Source organism: Primulina tabacum, chromosome 1, assembly GCF_025594145.1.
Source record: "Primulina tabacum isolate GXHZ01 chromosome 1, ASM2559414v2, whole genome shotgun sequence".
In the NCBI taxonomy this organism is placed as follows: Eukaryota; Viridiplantae; Streptophyta; class Magnoliopsida; order Lamiales; family Gesneriaceae; genus Primulina; species Primulina tabacum.
In genome coordinates, this window is record NC_134550.1 from 53,114,564 (window position 1) to 53,134,849 (window position 20,286).

Sequence of the window (20,286 nt, forward strand, 5' to 3'; positions counted from 1 at the left end):
AGACACTGGAACGGAATTAAACATATATTCCGTTATCTACTGAGGAACGACAGACTTGGGACTTTTGTATTCAAAAGATGCTAATCCGAGTATAATTGGTTATGCCGATGCTGGATACTTATCTCATCCACACAAGGCACGTTCCCAAACTGGATATGTATTTACTCGTGGAGGCACTGCAATTTCTTGGCGTTCACAGAAACAAACGCTCGTAACAACTTCATCAAATCATGCCGAGATTATTGCACTACATGAAGCAAGTCGTGAATGTGTGTGGTTAAAATCAATGACCCAACATATTCAAATCTCATGCGGATTATCATTTGACGAGAAGCATGTGATACTATATGAAGATAATACTGCATGTGTTGCTCAAATGACAGAAGGATACATAAAAAGCGACAGAACTAAACATATTCCTCCTAAGTTTTTTGCATTCACCAAGGAGCTTGAGAAGAACAAATGTATTGATGTTCGTCACATTCAATCAAGTGAAAACTCATCAGATCTCTTCACAAAGGCACTTCCTACGACAATATTCAGAAAACACATATATAATATTGGGATGCGCAATCTACGAAATTTGTGAAGAAATTGTTCATGTCAACATGAGGGGAGTTTACGTGACTGCACTATTTTTCCCTTACTATGGTTTTTATCCCAATGGATTTTTCCTAGTAAGGTTTTTAACGAGGCAGTATAAAAACACGTAATTAATACAATCATTATGATCATCATCACAAGGGGGAGTGTTGGAAAATAATATTTAAAATGTGTGTATTGAATATTTGAATGTTGAAAATAAGAGTTGTAAATATTGAAAATTAGTGTGTGATGATGTAGGTAGAATGTATTTTATTTTTGGATTATTTGTAAAAAAATTCTATAAATAGCCTCACCATTTGTGAAGAAATTTACAATTGAGTTGGAGAGAAAAATATTATAAAGTGTGTAGTTTGATAATTTTGAGAGTTTTAGATTTTTACTTTTTACCATAAATTTTTATTTTTTCACAACATTTATAAATTATTGTTTGAGAAACTATTATTTGAAATTATAAATGTAAATGTTCGTTATGTTTGTGTTAAATATAAAAATGTTCATTTAATAAATTAAAAAAATTTAAAGTTCTCTTTAAAAATTTGATAACGGTAGTTTATTGGAGGCTACTTTAAAAATTGCCTCAACATTTGTTCTACAAGCTGGGATTTTTACGTGAGCTTGGTGTCATTTTCAACGGATTGAAACTAGAATTTGGCTTTTTTACTCGTTTTTGGTGGAATTGGGAGTTGGGTTCTTGAGGATTGTTGGAAACAAGCAGTGAAATGGCTGTATCACAGAGCGATGGTTGCAGAATGGAGGGGTGGTTGCATTTGATTCGCTCCAATCGGATTGGGTTTCAGTATCCAAGAAAACGCTACTTCGTTCTTCAAGATCACCTGCTCAAGAGCTTCAGATCTGTTCCGATCTCTAATGATGAGGTTTACTTCGTTTTCTTGATTCGTCTTAAGTGCTATATTATTGTAGAATTCAAGTTTTAAAGCTTCATTTCAAGAATTGTGATTTGAAATAGTACTGATTAGCCGAATAGGATAATTCAAGAAATTAAAAGATCAAAGAGACTTGGAATTTGTGTGGTTTTGTTCAGTTAAAGTTCAAGTCCCAGGCGAAGTCAATTAGCTCACTAGAAACCTAGAGCTCATAAAAATTACCAACTCAAACTTAAATCACTACACCTTGGGTGCTATCACGTCAGGTGCCCCTTTACCACTTGAGGAAAGTATGTTTTGTGATATTTATAGGTTTCTTTTGTTGTCCATTTTAAATTAATTGCATTATTTTGATGATTTTGTTAGATCCTACACCTAGTCCATCGACGGAATATATCACCATTCAACCAAGCACGCCTCGTAGTATCGCTAAATTCAGCTTGTATAGCCATCTTGTTATGTGAGTTACAATTGCACGTGCAATACATGTGAAATTTGTATCTTGGAGTGGTAACAATGAGATGCCATAGTTACATGTTAACTCTAAGGGTGTGCTTGTAAAATTGTTTTTGGACATGAGATAACATCCAACTCTTGTCACTTAATTCTAGTTTTGAAGAAATTAGATCAAACATTTTTTTTAGTTACCATCACCCAGTGCTTAGCCACCTGTGTCAGGTTGATTGACTGTTGCATTCTGGATAGAATAGCATCTTTTCTTGAAAGAATGCAGGATCATTTTTTGTTTGTTTGTCAATTACCCGAAAGCTTTCTATAGGATGCTTGACAGTACGGGCATTCTTGTTCTTATTTGAATTTGTTCCATTCCTAAGTAGATTTTGAGAATCCAGTAATTAAAGTGATTTGGTTGAAAATGGATTTCTCAAGAAGATAAGGTGATTATGTACATATTTTCATTTTATGCATGGGAATTGGAAAATCTGGAGGCAAGTTAGAAAAGCATGCTGAGAACAGGTCCCACTAACCTTGTATTTTCTAAAGTTTTCTCGAGGAATTTAACTAATAATGGTTTGTGGATATAGTTTTTAACCGGTAAAACGGATGAGCTAAAGTTTTAATGTCTTGCATTTGGTTTCAATGGAGACTGTGTATCATCTCAGTTGTCACTAAAATACGCACTTCAGACTAATTTGTGTTGTCCCTGACGGTTACTGCCAATTTCAATGGTTTTATTTATGTTTATATATTTCTTTCGAGGTGGCTGGGCATATAATTTGTTTTAGCATATACAAATCAGAAAATAAACCACTTAATTACATGGCGTAAAGTTGTTCTCAGCTGTCAACGCTGAAGTAAATACAATTTTGAGGTTCATAAAAATTTTAGGTGCGTATTATATCTTAATCATTTTTCGTTTATGCTGACAATATTAACTGACTAATCATGTTCTAACTTTCCTGAAGGATCCTGTTAGAAGTGCTATTATTGATTCCTGCATAAGGGTGACTGACAATGGGAGAGAGAACATTCAAAGAAAGGTAGACTCACAGAGCCATGTTTGCTCATGGAAATGATCCATTTGTAGTTTGTTTTACCTTCTGCATTTACCATAAGAGAATGCGAGACATTTTTTAATTGTCTGATTATCACAATCTTGCTACAATTTTGTTCTTTGCAGGCCGTTTTTGCTTTCACACTTTATAACACAACTAATCCCAATGATCAACTGAAGGTGTGCAAATTTCTCTTCCCATTTGGTCCTGTTGATTTTAAGTCAATATAATTTGAAGACCTTGTAATTTGTAGTTAGGAGCGAAGAGTCCTGAAGAAGCTGCAAAATGGATTCAGTCCTTCCAGGAGTCAGCTTTGAAGGTTGAAACTGTTCTTTCGATTGAGCGACAAGATTTTTTGTACAACAGAAATGATAATTTTCCAATTATTGCAGCCTGATCAGAGTCAAAGAAATTTTGAATTTTCTGGGAGTGAGCCACAGTCATTGAGGTATAAAGCTAAGTTAAAAATGCTTAGTTGCTGATCCTGTGGAGTTGATTGTTCGTGCTTATGGTCATTTTTTATTGAATAAATAAATTTCATAGATAAAAATCAAGAGCGGGTACACCGGCAATATCCGGGCAAAAAGACACTCTTAAGTTAATATATCAAAATGAGTAGCATTCAGATACAAGAAATGTAAGCAATTAGGAACATGAACCTCAATCTTCCCAAGAAAGCCTCCATAGAAGGGGTGCTACCATCAAATATTTTACCCTTGTGTGCAAACCACACACTATAAGTTGTACGTGACATGCCTAGAACCCAAGCGTGATCTGAAAAATACCAGGATATGTTTTCTTGAATCACTTCAATGTGCTACTTAATGTGGACATAAGGGATTGTGCTTAGTTCTTTATCAGAAACTTAGGTTGCTGATGATTTTGAAGACAGATTTACAGGCTGTTTTAGATTTTTTAGATATAGCTGACATGAAAATTGAGTTTCAATCTATTTTCCATCTCGTGCAGGCTAAACTGTTCCAATAAGAATTCACTATCTATAAACTGGAGTATCTGTTTGTCTTCTGTCAGTGATGCTATGACATCTGATGTGGTTGCACCATCACCCTGGAAAATTTTTGGTTGCCAGAACGGTATGGGTTTAGCTCATTACCGTCTTGCTATATGGCTAAATGCTTTGTCTAACACCAAAAATTGCAGGTCTAAGATTATTTAAAGAAGCTAAGGATAAAGAATTTCATGAGCAGGTTGGTTGATTTATGAAACCACTAAAGTCTTCACAACCGTCTTTATTTTCAGCCTTTTCATGTTTTGTAGTGGGATGATAATCCTGCAATAATGGCTGTTGGTGTAGTGGACGCAACTTCTGAGGCTATTTTCCAAACCCTTATGTCTCTTGGTCCTTCAAGATCAGAGTAAGTTAAAGATAACGTATAGAGTATAGACAATATTTGATGGACCACATCCTCGTGCATTCATGTGTGTATGTATATGTGTGTGTTTATTATGTAGACACACAGAGACGTATACATAGAGAGAGAGAGATCATTTTTGTTAGTTTATTTGGTATCGTTGTTGTTTAAGCATAGGGAACCTGTGAGAGTTTTTGAGGAATTGCCTTCTCTAAAAAAAAATTATCCAAAACATTTGATCACCAAACACGTACATAAACTAGTTACATTCCCAAGTGAAGCATTTAAGAATAAATTTTTTGAACTATCAACTTCCATGTTGCCCTTTATTGTTTTTGTTTAGGGTAATGACAGGCCTACCCATATTGCTTTTTGGATGGTAGCCAAAGGTCTTGTTACAATGACCTTAGCCTCAGTTGAAAATGATGTCATCTTTTCTTGAGTTATATATATAACTTAATAAATTTCAAGAAGTTGAATCCAGTTGATGCACATACTCTGTTTTAACAGTTTATGTTTTCTTTGTGCAGGTGGGATTTCTGTTTCGATATGGGTTGTGTGATTGAACATGCTGACGGTCATACCGATATAGTTCACAAGCTTCTACATCGTCATTGGCTTCCATGGCATGATCCTTATCTCTGCCTGTACAAAAACGGTTCCTTTATTTTTTTTCCTGAGTTTATACGTGATTAAGCTTGTTGCAGGGGCATGAAACGAAGAGATCTTTTGTTACGGCGTTATTGGCGAAGAGAGGATGATGGTACCTATGGTAATGCTAGTATTTACCAAAATAAAACAAGCATTACTTTGGAATTCAATTATTTTATAATTTTTTTTTCCTGCAGTCATTCTGTACCATTCAGTCTTTCACCAGAAGTGTCCACCTCAAAGGGATTATGTACGCGCCTGTCTTAAAAGTAATGTATGCTTTTCATGTGGAATTGGTGGTTATCTATATCATGACATTTAGCACTAAAAATTCCAAGATATATTATCTGGTATGTTTGTCTCAGATTGTGCAGAAATGTTTCCTGTATATTTACTCTTCGTGTTCCTTGTCAGAAACACTCAAAACACATTATGCATACCACGGTACTGAGTTGCATGAATGACTTATCACGATCCCTGAAATTTGATGGCTTTCCTCTGCTGCCTTATGACTATCTTGACATTTTCTTTATGATAGTTTTCTGATCTTGTTGTCACGCTGTCATCTGTGCTCTTTATATTTTGATTTCTAGTTTTAAGTTCGTGTTGAATCCAAAATTCCTGTGGTTTGAACTTGGATGACTGGGAATGATATTATGTATTCCTGACAGGTGGAGGGTACGTTATATCTCCAGTGAATGAAGGAAAACGTTCAATGGTGAAGCATATGCTTGCTATTGATTGGAAATACTGGAAATCATATGTAAAGACATCATCTGCCAGATCTATTACGATAAGCATGCTGGGGAGACTTTCTGGTGTGCTCCTTATCTTTGTTCGCTTATTCAATTGGCACGTCACAGTATTCAGTCTAAAGTTTGAAAATTGCTTTTCTTCAGTCTCCACAGTTTCAATTTCTAATTTCATAAGTTTGATTATACCTGTTTTTCCATGTGCGTGCTTGTCTTTAAGGTATTTGGTTTTCTGTAGATGCTGGTTATATATGGGTCTCATTGTTATTATAAAAATGAAGAGGATGATCAAATCAAAACAAAAATAGAACTTTTGAAATGAAATTTGCTGAAAGTTTCTGGTTCTCAAGCGAGATTTCATCTGAAAATGTAGCCGTCTTTCATTTATCTATTCATGCATTTTGATTATTCTTTTCTCAGGATTGATAAATATTTACCTTCTTTAGCCTTGCGGGAGCTCTTTAGAGCAAAGTTAGATTGTTCGCCACCTGATTTCTCATCGAATGAGTTGATGAGCAGCAAGAGCATACAGCAGAATAAAAACGGATTGAGGGTTGAAGTTCGAACTAGGCAGGACAATGGGTACAGTAAGGAGGATGTGGAGGAAGAAATGATTAAGGACGCCTTCTGAACATTCAAGTTTAATGGGATTACATGACGCAGCAGATGAATTTTTTGATGTTTCAGAACCTCTTGAGTATGAGTCAGAAAATGGTTGGCCTTCCGACTTTGGTCAAGAAACTTACTCACAGGTACCACAGATATGCTACCATTATTGCGTATATTTTTGTTAAAGGATGTAGTTTTATTGGGGAATTTATTAATCATCAGAATATGTTAAATCCAGAGGGTACCAGTTGTGTGTCAAGTGCACATCTGTCAACCCATTGAGTAAATGACATTACTGGAAGCTAGATATAGCACAATTTTTTTAAAATGAAATTTTAGGTACAATTTTTGTATCGTATGTGAAAGGAAACAATTCCTGAATGGATGATTTCAGTCTAATGGATATGAGGAATATAATTCTCTGCCGAAAAAGTGCTAGGTTTTTTTTCTTAGTTATTCAGACCGAGGGCTACTTTATTTTTAATAAAAGAAAGGATTTTCCAATCTTTGTTTTAAATACTACCTTACGCATCTTGCCTGCTCTTATTTTGCTAAAAATATATGTTCCTTACTAGTTGAGTGTTTCAGGATATACGTCAACCCAGACTGTCAACTGCTGCTGTCTTTGTAAAAAAATTGCATGATCTTGCAGGTTTGTTTAAAACTCATGTATATGAGTCATCATTTTTCCCACTTTTCCCACTCCTCTGTAGAGTGATATAGTTTTAGGTTTCTGAACTTAACGAGATTGAGATGTTGTTGCTATAGTTTAAAAGAAGGGTTATGCTGATTTGCATGAGATGTCAAGGGAAGACAGCCTGTCATGCAACTATGGATCCACTCTTCCAAAGGATTCGGCCTGTAATTTGCTCTGTAGTTGGACAGAAACAGATCCGTCGACATTTCTGATTCGTGGGAAGACATATTTGGATGACAGAACGAAGGTGATTCCCCTTTTGAATTTCAATATTGATCGACGAATCACCATACGTTTCTCGTCATGTGGAGCCTTCTGTGCTTGGTTCTAATTTCACCATTATTGCGCATCTCCAAGATCACTATGAACTGCAGTTATCCTTTTCCATTGAAATGAAATTTTTGCGGTCCATTACGCTACAAAGTTATTCCATTTTGGTTGTTTTTTTTCTTTAGAATGATATACATAAATCCTAATTTGAATATAATTTACCATATTTCAAACTCGTCACCCAACTCCTCAGTTTTCTTTTTTATTTTTGTCTGACATCCGCAAACAGAGCTTTTATCAGTTATATGTAGTACTGGCTTTTATGTATAGAATGAACGGAGTATTTTTTTAGGAATAAAATTGTGTGGGCTTGGTTTTATGGTAATTTTTCTTATGGTTCTCACCCCAGATTAAGGCGAAAGGTACATTGATGGAAATGGTAGGCGCTGATTGGTTGAGATCTGACAAGCGAGAAGATGATCTTGGAGGCCGTCCTGGGGGTATTGTTCAGGTTCTGACATTATTAGAACATATATTTCTACAGTTTGTATTCTCAAGTGAACTTTTTGTAATCATTCACTTGTAAAATTTGCATATTAATCTCTGAAGCTGAAAAAGAGGTTTTTATGTTTACCATGCAGAAATATGCTGCTAAGGGGGGTCCCGAATTTTTCTTAGTTATAAACATACAGGTGAATCAAGTTTCTATCATTTTAAACAAGTTCCCAGTTGTCCTTGTGAAATACTTATGAAATAGTTTGGTTGGACTAGGTCCCAGGTTCAACGACATATAACCTTGCGTTGTACTATATGATGAGGACTCCTTTAGAAAATGCTCCTTTGCTTGAGAATTTTGTCAATGGAGATGATACTTACAGAAATCCAAGATTCAAGCTCATACCATACATCTCCAAGGTCGGTCGAGTTGTTTCTGCATGGTTCAGTGTTTCATGTTTAACTTGATGGTCATTTCTTTTTCATTTTCATGCGTTCTGATCTGCGTGCTTTACCTTTAAAGCAACTAACATGAGTTGACTCCAGATCCTTGTATTTCAGACCTGAGGATACATTTTTCAAATACTGTTTTCTGAACTTCATTTGGATCTCCTTTTGTATGTCCTATGTGCATTCTCCAAATACCGCGTTCTTAACTCCATTTTTAACTGACTGGCAACTCATCCCTTTGGTTGGTGGTTATATTGGTTGTGATATCTCGAAGAACTTGTGTATTGTGGAGGTGGTGATTTCATAGAGAAGCAATCTAACTTATTGAACATTGGAACTTGGTGATTTATTTGTCAATAGCATGCTTAAAGTTAAAAAATTTCGATTATCAGTGGTTCTTCTCCTTAGACATTCTCATTTCATGAATATTTTAGTGGGCTCTCATCTAATAATTTCTCCTCCAAGTTCTTTTATTTTCATTCTTGATCTGAAACCACGAGAATTGTAGCCTATTTACGAAAGACTAGGAACTATGCAAATCTCACTGGTCATGATATTTGTTTCTCAGGGTTCATGGATAGTCAAACAGAGCGTCGGAAAAAAGGCATGTCTGATTGGTCAAGCATTAGAAATTAATTATTTTCGCAGGAAGAACTACTTGGAGGTATACAGTTTGGGACTACAAGAAGATTTTTTTATGTATTTTCATTGCATGGGGTTGTTTACCATTTTGACCCCTCGTTCATTTCCTTGCACGACCATTCTTCAACATCGAAAGTAAGGGCTCCATGTACGTACTAATTTAGTTCTCTTAATCTTACTTTAATACATCTTTGAGCACCAGATAAATTGATCTTGGTTGGATAAATGCCTCAATTCATAATATAATCTCCTTTTTCTCAATTTGAAAGTAGTTAATGAATGAGCTATAACTTTTGTCATCTGCAACATCTGTTACCCCGAATCCTGCTGCTGTAGCACAAAACGTGTGAGCCGTCCTGGAAAAAGTATAGTCGAGACATTACTTTTTGGGCCTCGGGCACTATGATTTCAAGAGATATGTTCCATCAAAACTAGGATATTTTAACGATAGTTCTGCTGCTGCTTTTTTCCCCACTCTATGCGTCCGTATGTAACATATTGGTCTCGTCTACAATATAACACTATAATCATTATGTCCAATTATTTCAGCTTGGGATTGACATTGGCTCGTCTACTGTTGCACGAGGTGTGGTCAGCCTTGTTCTCGGTTACCTGAACAATCTCGTCATTGAGATGGCATTTCTAATACAGGTAAGCTAACTGTAACTCTCACAAAGCGTGCGCTATAAAGTGGCATATCAAAATAAAATGTTCAATTAACTATTATTTAATCTGTGTGCTGTTGCTATGTTCACGAATCTGATGATATTTTCTGGCACAGGCTAATACACCAGAAGAGCTACCTGAATATCTTATTGGAACATGTCGTCTCAACCATTTGGACGTCTCTAAATCCATACTAGTGAAACCATAATCCCGACCAAATGAAACTACATGTTCATTCATTAGCAAGTGGCGGTGCTCTCCAAATGCAGTGTGTGTTGATTTGCGAAGAAATTGTAAAGAGTGTTGACAAAGGAATTAATGCAGATGGCCGTGTTCTTGCTGCTGATAATTCTTTCATTACACCAGGAATTATCATATTGATTGTCCATATATATGTGGAGAACAAATAGCATATACTAGGTTCCATGTCTTGCCAGAGACTTCACATTATACTTGGAATTTTAAGATATGTGCTTGCTACCAAATTACCGATAACAATATTGAAATTGTCGTGAAAGTAACTACTTGGATTGAACTGCAATGGAAGTGCAAAAATGGAAATAATCCCTATTATTATAATTTTATTATAAATTTCACTAAATCACTAATACTGCTAATATTAACTGATACTATTTTTCCACTTTTAAAAAAATTACATTTTTTAAGATGTTTATTTTCTCTCTCATTTATCAAATTTTTTTTGAGCAAAAACTGTCGAGTATAATATCTAGCAAATCTTACTACATTATAAAGTTTAAACTTCGTAGAGAAACTGTTGTAAACAAAAGTCGAAAACCTCATAGAGATATTGTTTTAGACATTTAAGTGGGTGGAATAAAACAAGGGGTTTTTTTAAGTCATTTTTAAAAAATAAAAAATTGAAAATACAGTAAATTGAGGGCGATGTTCAATTTTATCGAGGGGGCATTACAAAAATTGGTGTGTTCGCCATCCAGTATAGTGGATGCTGCAAAATGCAGCTTCTTGCAGCATCCACTGCCAAAAATGTCACTGCGCGACTTCCGAAAAGCAGCTTTGCGCGATTCCCGTCTTTTTTATGCTTGACATTTCAAATTTTGTCCACTTGTTTATTATAAACATTCTGATTTCTTCAAACATTTTATAACAGTTTCATCAATTTTATATCTACATTTCTCAGTATAAACTTATTTTCTTCCTAAAAATTTAAACATGTTATTCTTTATTTTCGATTTTTACAATCGGTTTCATTGATAAAATCGGTATAATCTTATATTTGGATGGTGATATTATTATTGAAAACGGGTCGATCTAATATAGTATCACACGTGTGAGACAAATGCGAGTGTTACGATCTATCATCTCCAAGTTGTCAGCACGAAGTTAAACATCGATCCAATTAATTTTACTATCACAACTAAATATTCATTCATGGAAAAAGAGTCTTGGAATGAAGTACATGTCAATATTGTTGATGAAAATATTTTAAAGCTTATAATGCAATGTCAAAATATGCGGCTATTACAGTTGTACGTGGAAATTGAGCCAACGAACCATGATTTCGTGGGGCATGAAGCTGAATCATACATTTACACATCGTCAAATGTAGTTTCAATAACTAACCTGGTAATTCTACATACCGGGTTTTACTGAGACGAACTCAAATATTGTACAGGTCACTGAAGGATTAAGCAATGTACATTTCGAGCATGAAAATGAATCGATATATCACCGGCCCATCCAAAGTCAATCTGGCATGTTGGCTAAATACAGCACCAGGTTGGGTCGAAAATGTTGGATACAATTGATGATGTGGTTGATGCGGAGGCTCGTTTTTCATATGATGGCGAACATATAATCATGATGCTTTTATGAGTGATATTGAACTCGAGATGTCATATTACGAGTCTTTAGAAGAACATAATAATGACGAATATCAGATAAATGATGATATAGAAGATAATATGTGCGCGTGTCCCGATGTGGGGACGTCATCACGTGAACCACCTCGTGACACATTACAGAGAAGAGTAACATCATTTATGTCAGGCACGTCTGAGATGCCATCAATTTTTGATAAAGTGTTTGGGGAGAAGCTTTCTGATTCTATTGGTGCACATTCTGATTTGCGATCCATCTATTATAATCCCCAAAAAGGATAACCTTTTGTAAACATGAATTTTAAGGATAAAAATAATTTCATAGCATCTGTGAAAGATTACTCAGTTAGAGTTGTCATATGTGAGTAGAGTGTTGTTGAGAGCACGCGACCTTTGTGGAAATTATGGTGCAAAAACATTTCATCTATTGTCAAGTGTCGATGAGATCTTTAAGCTTCTTTCAAGTCGAAGATGTGTCATTGTAAATTAACAAAATATGGTGGGCCACATATATGTATCTCTACAAATGTCGGCATGATCAACTTAAGTAGTAAGATGGTGGCAAATACATCATTGGACATTGTACAACGTGATCCCTAGTTCGAGATCAAGTATATGATTGAGCAAGTGAAAGGAAAATTTGAAAATGCAATATCATATATGAAGGCATGGCTAAGTTTGCAACATGCGATGGAGATTGTTTATGGCACATAGGAGAGCTCCGTGCAACTTCTTCCAAAATATATGGGTGCTATGTCTAAATATAATACGGACACAGTTGTGGAGTGAAACCATCTCATATCGAACAACCGAGCGATAAAAACATTGAATTACGCTTTTTGGGCTTTAAGTCGTACGTAGATGGGTTCGACACTATCTCAAAATCATTAGTATTGATGCTACACATCTTTACACAAAATATAAGAAAAAATATTGATCGTTGTCGCTCCAGATGCAAACAATCTAGTTCTACGACTAGTTTTTGCGATAGTGGACGAAGAAACTTTCGACTCGTGGAAATGATTATTGGAGAATCTTAGCCAACATGTTGTTTGTGGTGCAAACTATGTGTATCTTAATTTTTATAAGCATGAGAAAATTGTGGGAACAGTTGATGATCTGCCATATTTTCGATTGCCACATGATTTAAAACGTTTTTGTTTGAGATGTGTATGCTCAAATTTTAATGCGAAGTTCAAAGATGTACATTTGAAATATTTATGATGGGAAGTGGGTACGCAACACCAAATTTTTATGTTCAAAGCGATAATGAAGCAATCAAGTACAAAAACATTTTGACGCACGTGTATTTGGCTAGAATTTCTAAGGAGAAATGTAGTCTAGCCGATGACGGTGGTTTATGTCATGTGGTGATGAAGCCAACATGTTGGAGTGCTTAAATAGTGTGTTAAAGGATGCTCGTAGACATTTGTTTAACCTCCAGTTCCACAATTAGTCAATATTACGTAGATTATTTGCTTCTCTTGTGAAAACATCATCATCATTTTCATTGTTGGTAACCTCTATATCTGAATATCCTAAAAAAGGACATGTGATACATTTTTCCTGGCATTCGTATCATGCGCATGTTGTTGGGGGGTCAAAATTCAGAAATTCAGTAAACTAGGTGCAATTGTTACTACGATCGTGTAAAGCCACCGGATGACCGTGCAATGTCGAAACCACTAGATATACCAATACTACCAAACCCAACGAATGGACCAGTAATATCCAACCCACCAGATGACCTTGCAGTGTCCAAATTTAATATTATTTTGAGATTGTTCATAAATTTTATTCTCAAATTTAATATTAAATAATGATATATTAAATTTAGATTATCTGAGACTTGGGAAATAGTCTGGATAATAATTTAGCACTTTTATTCAAATGAATATTTTCGATTTTAAAGAAACTGTTCAAAACAGTTTAAATGAAGAATATGATTTACCTGATAATTTAGATTTATTGAATAAATGGACTATTCCTAAGATAGATTCTAAAATGATCTATAAGTTAGGAACCTTTGAAAAAATTGGTTTTAAACAAGTAGTTAAAACTACAGAATCTTCAGTACATCTTCATGATAATGAAATGGTTATTAGATTGTTAAACAATAAAGATATTTTACCTTATAGAAAAAATTACAGATTCATGCATATAGGTTTAATTCAAATAGCTTTTAGACCTTTAACATTAGAAGGACTACCAGAAAGCTTTATAGCAGCTTTAAGAGATGGTAGAAATTTGAATTGAAAACAATCCCTTATGGGAATAATTCAATCTAGTTTGGCTCATGGTCCAAAATATTTTGATGTTTATCCGAATTTATCTTTATCTTTGTCTGATATTAATATATTAGATTCTTTAACATTAAATGTTAAAACTCATGGTTATAATTATACTCCTGGTACAGAAGTAATATGTATCTGTTATCGTATTTATTATAAACCATTATTTACACTAAATCCTATGTGTAAAAAAATAGATAACAAATTAAATGAAACTATTCTTATAGAAACTAATTTTAATAGATCTAATATTACAACACGTAGATCTATAAAATGAGAAGAAATTGAATTTTCAGAAAGCTGAATAATTGAACAAGCTGTTCCTAGAAATCCTATAATAAATAGGGATTTACATCAGGTTATACAAAATAATGAAGGATCATGTTCAAATACAGTTTAATAATGAACAAAGAAGATTATTGTCATCTTCTATCTATACTAGATCAAGATCCAGTCATTCTTTTATTTCGCCTTTAGATTATTTGGTGGATATTCCTCAAACTTCTAAAGTTTCTACTTCTCAGATAAGAGAAGATGTTGAGTCTCCTGTACAAGATACAGTAGATGAATTAATTATTAATCAGAATAATATTGTGCATAAAAGTAACTTTCAAAAAGTTAGAGAAACTGATACCGTTTCATAAATGAATTTTAGTATTTAATGGATAGTAAATCTAAAATTGATTTTACTAAAAGATCTCTTGCTAGAGCAAGGATCAATGCAGAATTTTATTTACCCAAATGGGAATCTTTCAGAAATTGGTATTTTAAAAGTTTTTCTGAAGAAGAATTTGAGTATATTGTTTCGGAATTTATAAATATTGTGAAAACCAAAATAAATTAATTCATTTTGTTCCTTGGTTCTTTAAAACATTTATTATAGATTATATTTCTATTCTTGAAAGAAATTATAAACTTTCTTCAGGACAGATTCAAAAATCTGTATATCCTCCTCAACAATCTTTTATTATAGAAAAGAATAATAAAATTTTAAATTTTACTGCTTTTTCTAAATTATTTGAAAATGATATGTTACAAATAAATGTTAAACATATTAATCAGATAACTGAAAAACAGAATTATACAAATTTGTATCTTACGATAATAGGAGAAGAAATAGTTTCTCTTAAGGATCGTATTGATAAAATTATTCTGGCTATTAATCAAATTAAACCATATGTTCATATTCAAACACAAGAAGAAGAAACTAATATTGTCTCTATTGCTATTTCTTCTATTAAATCCCCTCCAGATATAAATGATTTTAAATTTAAATCTTCTGTTTCCGATATAGAAAAATTTAGAAATCTTAATTTAAATACTCTTAATAAAGAGTTAGAAAATCATTCTGATGAAGAAATTAATAAAATTAAATGGGCAGATAGACCTAACCAAAATAAATATTATTATAATAGACCTACTCCTATGGACGTTCTTATTGAAGAACAGCAATATATATTTGCTAATAGTTATAATGGGAAAAGTATTTATGAATGGAATCAATATATATTTGCTAATAGTTATAATGGGAAAAGTATTTATGAATGGAATATTGATGGTTTTAGTGATAAACAAATTTATAATATTGCTCACAGAATGCTTATGTATAGTACTGTGTGTAAAACTTCAGGCAATACTGATAAAAATATTGCTAAGATGATTATATCAGGTTTTACTGGTCAACTTAAAGGTTGGTGGGATAATTATTTAAATCAATTCCAAAAAGAAGATATTATTAATTCTATAAAGATAGAGAATAATATTCAATCAGAAAATGTTGTATATTCATTAATAATGACTATGATTGAACATTTTACTAGTGAATTCACTGATGATAGTGAAAAGATTCGTACTTTATTAAGTAATCTAAAATGTAAAACACTTACTGATTTTAGATGGTATAAAGATACCTTTTTATCTCGTATATATGAGATACCAGATTGTAATAATAGTTTCTGGAAAGCTAAATTTATAGATGGTTTACCTTTTCTATTTTCTGAAAGAATTAGAAAAGTATTAAGAAAAGATGAGATTAATATTCCATATGATAATTATACTTATGGAAATTTAATTAATACTTGCATTAAAGAGGGTCTAGCTCTCTGTAATGAATTTAAATTAAATAATCAAATTAAAAGACAAAATTTACTTGAGAAAAAACAATTAGGTAAATTTTGTGATCAATTTGGTATGGACTTACCTAATAAAGGTAAGAAGAAAATTAAAGAAAAAGATGAAAAACTTTATAGAAGGAAAAGACATTTGTCTGATAGACAAAGAGATAAAAAAAAGAAAAGAAAAGAAAGCCGTAATTTACGAAAAGAAGAAAAATACAAAAATAAATTAATAATTTGTAGAAAATGTAAAAAGCCAGGACATTATGCTAATCAATGTTGGGCTAGAAACAAAATTAATAATTTAGATATAGACGATAATCTAAAAGAAACATTATTTAAAATAATAATGGATTCAAATAATAATTCTGACAGTGAAACTGAGACTTCTTCAGAATCTTATATTTCAGAAGAAATAATAGATAGTGAATCAGATATTTCTGATGATTTAAATGAATGTAATAATTGTATACAAGGAAAATCTTGTTTAAATCATATAGAAGAGAAAAATGATGAATTTTATAAAATAATGTCTCATTTCAATGATTTAAATATTAATGTGTTAACTAATAATAATATTTTAGAATTTCTTAAAATGATTAAGGATCCAGTATTAAAATCCACAATTATTGATCAAATGGAGAATACTGCTTCTACTAGCAATAATAATAATAATATTCTTGTTAAAAAAGAACAAGCTTATTCTATGAAAGAAGTTAAAAATCTTCTTCAACAGAAATATAGTAAACAGAATCCAGTTACTATACAGGATTTAGTTAAAGAAATAGAAAATCTTAAAGAACAGGTAAAAATTTTACAACACAATAATAATAGTTTAAATTATCGTGTTTCAATCATTGAAACTAATAATAATAATTCAGTTAATAATTCTGATAGTTTTGATAATCTACAAGATATTTCTTTTCCTGATCCAGATAAAATACATTTATCTGTTTTAAGCATGATTATATCTAAAAAATGGTATACCAATATAACTTTATTAATTGAAAATTCTTATAAAAAGAATTTCATTGCTATGATTGATAGTGGTGCAGACTTAAATGTTATACAGGAAGGATTAATTCCTACGAAATATTTTCATAAAACTACTCATTCTCTCTCTCATGCAGGAGGAGAACCATTAGAAATAAATTATAAATTACCAAAAGTTTATATTTGCAAAAATAAAAACTGTATTCAAACCAGTTTTTTATTAGCAAAAGATATTTATAGCCAACTTATACTTGGTCTTCCTTTTATTTATCAAATTTATCCTTTAACTTATGTTGATGAAACAGCTATTATAGGAACTTTTCAAGGAAATCCTATTTTCTTTAAGTTTATAACTAAACATGTTCATAGAATTCTTAATGAATTACAAGAAAAGATTTATAGAAAAACTTTTCAGATTAATTCTTTAAAAGAAGAAGTTAATATATTAACTATAGATGATAAATTACAAAATCCTAAATTACAGGAAAAAATTAAACTTATGTTTTTTGGAAATATGTAATGATCTTCCTAATGCTATTATCTAATGATATTTCATTAGAAATATGTAATGATCTTCCTAATGCTTTTTGGAATAGAAAGAAGCATATTATATCTCTTCCTTATGAAGAGAATTTTGATGAAAAAAATATTCCTACCAAGGCTCGTCCTTGTCAAATGAATTCTGATTATTTAGAATTATGTAAGAATGAAATTCATAATTTATTAGAAAAAGGTTTGATAAAGCATTCTCTATCTCCTTGGTCATGTAATGCTTTTTATGTTAATAAACATTCTGAACAGGAAAGAGGTGTTCCGAGATTAGTTATAAATTATAAACCTCTTAATAAGGTTTTAAAATGGATTAGACATCATATTCCTAATAAAAAAGATTTATTAGATAGACTTGTACATGCTATCAAATTTTCAAAATTTGATTTAAAATCAGGATTTTGGTAGATTCAGGTTAAAGATTCCGATAGATATAAAACTGCTTTTAATATTCCAATAGGACATGAATGGACAGTAATGCCATTTGGCCTTAAAAATGCCCCTTCTGAATTTCAACAAATTATGAATGATATTTTTTATAATTATAGCAATTTTATAATTGTTTATATTGATGATATCTTAGTATTTTCTAATAATATTGAAATACATTTTAAACATTTAGATATGTTTAAAAATATTGTTATTCAAAATGGACTTGTTATCTCAAAATCTAAAATGATTTTATTTCAAACTAATATTAGATTTCTTGGTCATATGATTGAAAAAGGAAAAATAATTCCTATACAGAGAAGTATAGAATTTGGTTCAAAATTTCCTGATATTATAACTGATAAAACTCAGTTACAGAGATTTTTAGGAAGTTTAAATTATATTTCTCCCTATATTAAAAATCTTACTAAAGATTCTGCTATTTTATATGATAGGTTAAAGAAAAATCCTTTACCTTGGTCTGAAAGACATACAATAGCTGTTAAAAATATTAAAGAAAATGTTAAAAATCTTCCTTGTCTTATGCTTGCTAATCCCCAATGGGATAAAATAGTTGAAACTGATACCTCAGATATAGGTTTTGGAGGAATCTTAAAACAAAAAGATCCCCAAAATAAACAAGAATATCTTATTAGATTTTATTCTGGAAAATGGAATAATACCCAGAAAAATTACTCCACAGTAGCAAAAGAAATTTTAGCTATTGTCAGATGTATTTTGAAATTCCAAGATGATTTATATAATCAAAAGTTTATTATAAAAACTGATTGCAAATCTGCAAAATGTATGTTTAATAAAGATTTTAAACATGATGTTTCTAAACAAATGTTTGCTAGATGGCAAGCTCATTTAGCTCCTTTTGATTTTGAAATCATTTATAAAAAAAGTGAAGATAATCACTTACCAGATTTCTTAACTCGAGAATATTTATCCTAGTGTTTTTATCTACAGATATGTATTCCCGAGGAAGAGGAGAGTCATCTTATAGAGGGCGAGGAGGTAGGGGAAAACCCCCTAATATCATTGCACAGCATGGTAAACAGAGGCTTATAGCTCAGAACTTATCTAGTTCATCAGCCAGTAATACTGAGCAAAATAATGAGTTATACAATGAATTTCAAGAATTCTTGAAACAAAAGCAGAGAAGTAATACAGATTCTCAATCATCAGCATCATATGCTAATATTATCAAAGAAGATGATAATGATTCAGCTCTATATACAGAGACAAAACATCGAGAATTGATTCTTCTTATAGAAGAAAGAGATACCCAATGGGAAAAAACTCCATGGACTATCATGGAAAGATATTTAACTAATACATCATATGTATATGGTTCTTATAAGCAAAGATGATTTTATGAAAATCTTCTGATATCTACAAAAAGTGTTGACATAACTCACTTTTTCAGTAATACTCAGCAGAAAGGAAGTTATAACTTTTCAAAGTTTATCATCAAGAAGATTATATCTATTGAAGAATGGGGTATATCTCCATTAGTTGAAAAAGAATTTTATTCTGAAAATCATAAAATGAGTTTTAAATTTAATTTTTGGGATTATATTGAAAGTTTTAATAAAATCTTGTTTTATGAAAATGAAAAAAGAAAACATATTTGGTTTTTAAAGATTTGTGAAAATGTTTTTCACTATCCAGTTCCAAATTGGTTTCTAATATGGTGGAAGATATTTGGTCCATCTGCAAAGATTTTGCCAGAGGTTTTTATAAAACCCATGAATACTTGGTTAAATGTTTCTCAAAGTATTAAAAAATCATTTTCTGAACATTGGATCGATGGTAAGACTCTATGTCTATTTTTCATGGAATTTGGAATCTCATGGATTTGGAAATGGCAGCCAGAATTCGGTTACACTGATGAAGGTATCCCTTGCATATGGAGGGTCAGTTCCACAAAATTCTGGGACAAATTATTAAGAGATGATCCAGAAACTGGTAAACCATATTGTTATGAAACTCTTCATCAAATGGAAGAAAAAATTTCTTTATACCAGAAAGAAATTAATAATCAACAAGAAAAGGAAAAAGCCTCTATGAGTCCTTTCAAGATTCTTACTCATAAATATTCTGAAATATATTCAAAAGAAAAAATGATCGAGATCTATATTGAAGAAATGAAAAAAGATCTTTTTCAGAATATTGGAGGTTCTAATTCAAAATCAGACAAATCTATGGCGTCAGAATCTAGTGAAAATCAATTTATTCATCTAATGAAAATGCAGGATGCTCAAGACCCTGACGATGATATTCCTCAATTTTCTCAGATAGATGACATTTTTGAGAATTTGAAAAATTCTTTAAAAGACAATATTAAAGATGATTAAAATCGTCAAAAGATGATCGTCAGAAAAGGAATCTGCAGTTAGGTGGAATATCACATCTCATCATGGCATATTGTGGCAA

At 32.0% G+C, this 20,286-nt stretch overlaps 1 pseudogene; it reads left to right on the plus strand.

Moving 5' to 3' along the window:
* The first annotated feature begins 1,218 nt into the window (after positions 1-1,218).
* On the plus strand, positions 1,219-10,150 carry LOC142548852 (protein ENHANCED DISEASE RESISTANCE 2-like; annotated as a pseudogene).
* The last annotated feature ends 10,136 nt before the right edge of the window (positions 10,151-20,286 follow it).